Below are 5,774 nucleotides of genomic sequence, written 5' to 3' on the forward strand. Positions count from 1 at the left end.
AGTAACGGCAGAATAAACCTGGTGTTTTGTGGTGGATCTTCTAAACCTGAGGGTGTTTTATAAACACATTCACACTGTTCTGTTTTATTAGAGGAAGACGAAGATGCAGCTCCTCAGTGTTCTGCAAGAGCTGGGAGATGATGAATTTGAGGAATTCAAGTGGTTCCTTAATCAGGAAAAACAGGGTGACATTCCACCGATTACAAAGAAGCTGCTGGAAAATGCAACGACAACACGTGTAGTTGATCTGATGGTGCAGAGGTATGAGGAGTCGGGAGCAGTGGAGGTGACCAGGAGGGTTTTAAAGAACATGAACATGAATGAGCTGAGGAAGAAGCTGAGAAACCTGCACTAAGGATCAGAAGGTCAGTCACAGGCAGAGAAATGTGATGTTGTCAAAGTCTTTTGGTCTGAGTGTCCAGATGATGGTCATTTGAGGTACAACCAGAGTCCACAATCTGAATCAGGTTCATGTATCTCAACTTGAGTTCCAACCTCTCACAAGTTCTCCCTGGTTCCTCTGGTTTCTGGAGGCTGAGGCCGTATTAAAATGTGCAGCGTATGATTATGAGCAACTCCAACAAGGGCCTGATTATGACGACGATCACTGGGTCAGAGCATCTCTAGAACTTGTTGGGTTTGGTTGGGTGTTCCTGGTCTGTACTGATCAGTACATGACAAGAAGTGGACCAAGGAAGGACAAGCAGATCTCAGCCCAACTGAGCATCTGTGGGAGGTGCTGAACAAAAAGGTTCAACCCCTCCCATCACCTTGAAACTTCCAGGACCTAGAGGATCTACCGCTAACATCTTGGTGTCTGATACCAGGGTCCAGGACCTGGGTCAGAGTTGTTTTTGTGGGTAAAAAAGGGACCTACACAATATTAGGTAGGTGGGAATAGTACAGTGGTCCCATAGATGCAAAATGGTTGAGGTCCAGTTGTAGTTCCTTAGACCACTTTTTGTAAGTAGTCCAAACGCCCAACAAGAATTACAGGTTTGTAGATGTTCTCACCTGGTCATCACCATCACAGTGTGGTAGTTGTCAAAGTTACTAGGGCAGGTCTACGGTGGTGAGGGTCTACTAAAAGTGGTCTCCAGGTCAACTGGATCATATGTTGGAACATTAGATTGTTACCACCTTCCAAATATCGTGTAGGTTCTCCATTCACAGCGCTGACCCAAGGCCTGGACTCCACCAGACCTCTGAAGGTGAGCCTTGGGATGTGGCACCAAGACATTCGCAGCCAATCCCTGAAGCCCTTTAGGTTGTGAAATGGGAGGGATTAGACTTGATGCTCGATTGGGTTAAGATCCACTCGTCCTTCCTCAGCAACTTGATATCATGAGTCGCATAAATATACACACCACTTTTACTTGGTGTGTCATCTGTACGCATCATAAGGTTTCCATGTGTTTGTTCACACCACGTCAAATACAACGTACTGAGGGTTAGGGGTATGTGAACCAGAGATCTTGGCACAAATTGACACGTGATCAAATGGCGTTGAATAACACGTGAAAGGTAAAAAATGCGTACATATAGCACGCCAAATGCCATAAGAACTGGTGTGACATACAACGTGATTTCATGAGATCAGTCTCTTTTTTTTGACAAACCCACAGAGACCATCTGCCTCAGCTGTGGTGGTGACTATCGCCTGATTTGTCTCATTTGATAATGAACCAAAAACATGTTTTCACTCCTCATAATAATAAAGATGTTCTAATGTCTGTGACAGCGTACAACAGTTCATCCATTTAATATTTGTGTTTGTTTTCTGTTGTTCTTCAGCCGCTACTGAGGAATCAGCAGAACATCTACCAGGGGAGAAGATGTCTTCAGTTCACTTTGACTTGTTGATCATGTGACTGATCCTGTTCTGAACCGGCTGCTGATGACACTGACTCTTGTTTACATGCACACTAATACTCCGATCATTATCCGATCTCTGGAGTTCTCAGATTATTCAGGTGATCATGTAAACAGGATAATCTGATTGTCTTATCCAATGACGGGAGTAATCTGATTATGAGAAATCGGATTAACAAACCTGGATTTCTCCCCAATACTCTGATGTCTTCATGCATGTATACAGGTTAATCTGGATATTTTGTTCTTTAACATTTGTGCATGTGTTAAAAAAAAAAAAAAAAAAAAATCTGTGTAAATGGAAGTTATACAGTGGACAATGTGAGCCTAAGGAAAAAGGTAAACAAACCTGGCACATAGCAGCGACTCACTTCAGAAATGGAGACACATTCCAAAAGTTGTCCGTTAGAAAGTTCCAGACAAGACCGGATGGTTTGAAAATAACAGGAAGTGTACGTCTTATGTCATCACGTACATACATCCTGCAAAAGAAATCAAATAATGGACTGAAACATGTAAACCAGGGTTTTTCGATTATCACATTTCTGAAGTGCATGGAAATGCGTCACATCTGATTACGGCAGTAATCGGATTACTCCCAGTTATTGGATTTTTATGGCCATGTAAACAGGCTCATTCTGAGTAAAGCCCGGCCAAGGCCTCATCTACCAGCTGATTGGGTCAGATTTATCAGCATGTATTAAGAGTCCAATCTGATTGGCTCAGTAAAGTTTATATTACATGAGAGCAGTGGCGGCTGCTCGTCTTTCAGACAGGGGAAGCTCATTGTCAGCTTACATCAAAAAAAAAAAAAAATTGTCAAGTTATTTAAACATACATTCGGTCCTCTGTTCCTTTTCAAGAAAATGCTCAGTGACCTTATCGTACCAGTAGGTGTCTTTTGCAGGGACTGGACCAGTGTCCTTTCAATGTCCAGCAGAGCTGGGCTGCTTAGACTGCCTTGGCCCAGTGTGTTGTGGGTGTAAGACTTCAGCCTTTTAAACAAAGAGATGCTCCTTTCACTCTGACCTAGCCGACAGTTTGATTGATGTAACTATCTACAAAACGATATTAAACTCAAATAAGAAATGATTAAATTTTGTAACTGAAATGAGAAAACACTGAAATTATGTTAAATTGAAACAAGGAAGTCCAATGAGTGTTTTATTTACAGTGCAAGAAATGAACGAGTAATTTCGTCGTAGTTTCTCTCTTGATTTCACAGCAGAATGTGCGACGGTATTAAACTGAACTGTGTCAGTGAAGGAGTAGATCTGAAAACAGCTGTCAATCAAACGGGATTCAGCCTTTCGACTGATCCTCCAATCAGCACGTGGGATTCTGGTGTCCAGCCAAGCTCCGCCCACAGCTCCATTCACCCCCAGAGACGCCTGGCGTCTGGGGGCGGGACAACATCGTGGTATTTATCCAATTAGTGTCCAGTTTTGAGGCAATGAAAAAAACTGTTCCACTCAGTCCCATTGAAGCCCAGAGACGGACACAGTCTATGAACAAATGCACTGAGCAGAGATGGAGGAGAAAACAGAGACACGGGAATGGAGGAGAAGTGAACAACATCAAGTCCGCTGATTTGTGATAAAGCTGATTCTGAACGAACTCGTCTGTGAGATGAACGTGTTCCAACACATTTGTAGTCAATGAAATGTCAACACAGCCGTACATATTTAACCATTTAAATTTCATAATTTTAGGGGAAGCCGGGCTTCCACTGCAGTCTATGAGAAATCGCCACTGCATGAGAGGTTGATGAAACTTTTCTATCCAAAGAAAAGAGAATTTCTTTGTAAAATGACACAAACTCCAGCAGTGATGGAAAAGACTGTTTCTGTTAATGACGATAAAGAGAAGAAAACATTCAGATCTAATAAATATGTGTGTAATTGCTGCTGTTGGAGTTAGAGGCACTTGTAAATAATGTTCTTCACTCAGGTTTCCTTTGAGGGTTTTTTTTTATCAGAAATATTTTGAAATGTTAAATAATGTTTTTATATGAACTTTTTAATATGAATAAATGAGTTTTTCAGAGTGAAGCTTGTCATGATTCAAACATGTCCTCATTTAGAGCAGATGAACACACTGCAGCCTCAGGGTTTAATGTCAGTGGAAGACATGGAAGACAGTTGGACATTTGACGTCCAACACTGGGACTGTCCTCGTCTAACGTCCAATTAGAGACTCAGTCCAGAGCAGAAGCATAGTTTAATTGGGGGGGTACTAGGAAGGTCTAAGATCTCAGAGCGTCTGTCTGTGTGAATCTGCACAGTTTTGAGAAATGTAGACGTTTTGAACTGGCCAATTTAGTACCAACAGTCCACAAAGAGTCACATCTCCACATTAAATACTTTTTTTTTCTTTAAAATTTCCTTTTTTTAATCTCAGGAGGGACTAATTTAACTCACGTTGCTAAGCAGTTGCCAGGGGGAGGGACAGGAAGCAGCCTTGCACGTCCCGTCAGCCTTGCATGATGGGAAATGAAGTTAAAAACAGGAATGACACAATTACAGTCAAGGAAGAGGCTAGAGAAAATGGCAAGTTGATGGGACTAATATTTTGGAAGATATCAGTAATTTTGGAAAATAGCTTTATAATCCCGTTGCTATGGCCATGACAGCTGACAGGAAGTGCAGTACTGCGCTGCATGACGGGAAATGCAGTTAAAAACGAACGACGCATTTACTACCTTCAGTCCCTAGATATCGATATTAATATATTAATTTTCATTTAAATTTTAAAGTGTTGTTTACTAAACAATTTTTATGTCAGTATTTATAAATATAGACTAACATCTTTTCCCAAAAGTCTGCTCTGCCCAGCATCAAAACTATCACGTCTACAATAATAATAATAATAATAATAATAATAATAATAATAATAATAATAATAATAATGTCATGTTTCTTGTAGGAACAGTTCCATGTAAAACGGTTTCAGACCCCCCTATTTTGGACCGTACCATTTGAACCTCGTTGGCGCCAAAACCAGCTGAACCATCTTCACTTGTTCATTTCTTGTCGATGGTAAATTCGGTTCGACTGTCATGATACTGACGTGCATTGGTAAATGTAAGAAGCTCGCAGACGTCTAGCTTGTTGAACATGTATTCTTTGTCCACCTTATGGAAGTGTTTTGTTGGTTTATGGATCCAAACTGCCATCTTTATCAGTTCAGTTCCTTTTCTTTGTTCCACTGAGGCTGGTCCAGTCCACAGGAACGTTAGCGAACTTCTGAAAGAGAAGATAAGTCTGTTTAAACCAAGCTCATTACATTTCTGTGAGGTACAATCCAGTAGAATTTTCCAAGGACATAAATTCCTTTTGTTTCATTCTCATTTTAAGGTGAATAATAAAGTACAGTCACTACTTTATTATTCATTATTTATTACAGTTCACATGAACTAGTTCAACGTTCAGTTCATACAGAATAAAATTCATTCATTCATGTTCATAGTTCACCGTCTGAATTCACAACTAGTTAACCTTCAGTTCATTTAATATTTTTTGCAGTGCAGATAAACTGAGTATTTGTGTGTGTATGTTTCCAAATAAACCCTGTTCATATTATTGCCCGTCACTACTAACCCCAGCTGGAGTGAATATTATTGATCCCAGTTTCATTGATCACAGCTGAGGCACTAACCACATATGACCAAGGTTTGATCTGGACCTAAAACATCCACAATCTGACAAAAACTCTGAACTGGTTCAAGTTCTGAAGTTATAAATATGTCATTAAAACATCTTAAAATTTAATCTCAGTATCCAGACGTTCTGTCAGTTTTGCGGAACCGGATTCTTCAGATCCAGCTGTTCCAGAAGGAGGGGGCGGGGACTCCGCTGGCTGAAGCCCACGTGACTCCAGATGTTTTCTGGTCTGGGTTTGAG

At 40.8% G+C, this 5,774-nt stretch overlaps 1 long non-coding RNA gene across 1 annotated transcript; it reads left to right on the plus strand.

The window, feature by feature from the left end:
* The first annotated feature begins 1,798 nt into the window (after nucleotides 1-1,798).
* Nucleotides 1,799-3,157, plus strand: LOC115411348 (uncharacterized). Its single transcript, XR_003934195.1, has 3 exons — nucleotides 1,799-2,001; nucleotides 2,843-2,848; nucleotides 3,145-3,157. It is a non-coding gene; the product is annotated as an uncharacterized LOC115411348 (long non-coding RNA).
* Nucleotides 3,158-5,774: the final 2,617 nt, after the last annotated feature.

The sequence above is a fragment of the Sphaeramia orbicularis genome, chromosome 20 (assembly GCF_902148855.1).
Source record: "Sphaeramia orbicularis chromosome 20, fSphaOr1.1, whole genome shotgun sequence".
NCBI classification, from domain to species: Eukaryota; Metazoa; Chordata; class Actinopteri; order Kurtiformes; family Apogonidae; genus Sphaeramia; species Sphaeramia orbicularis.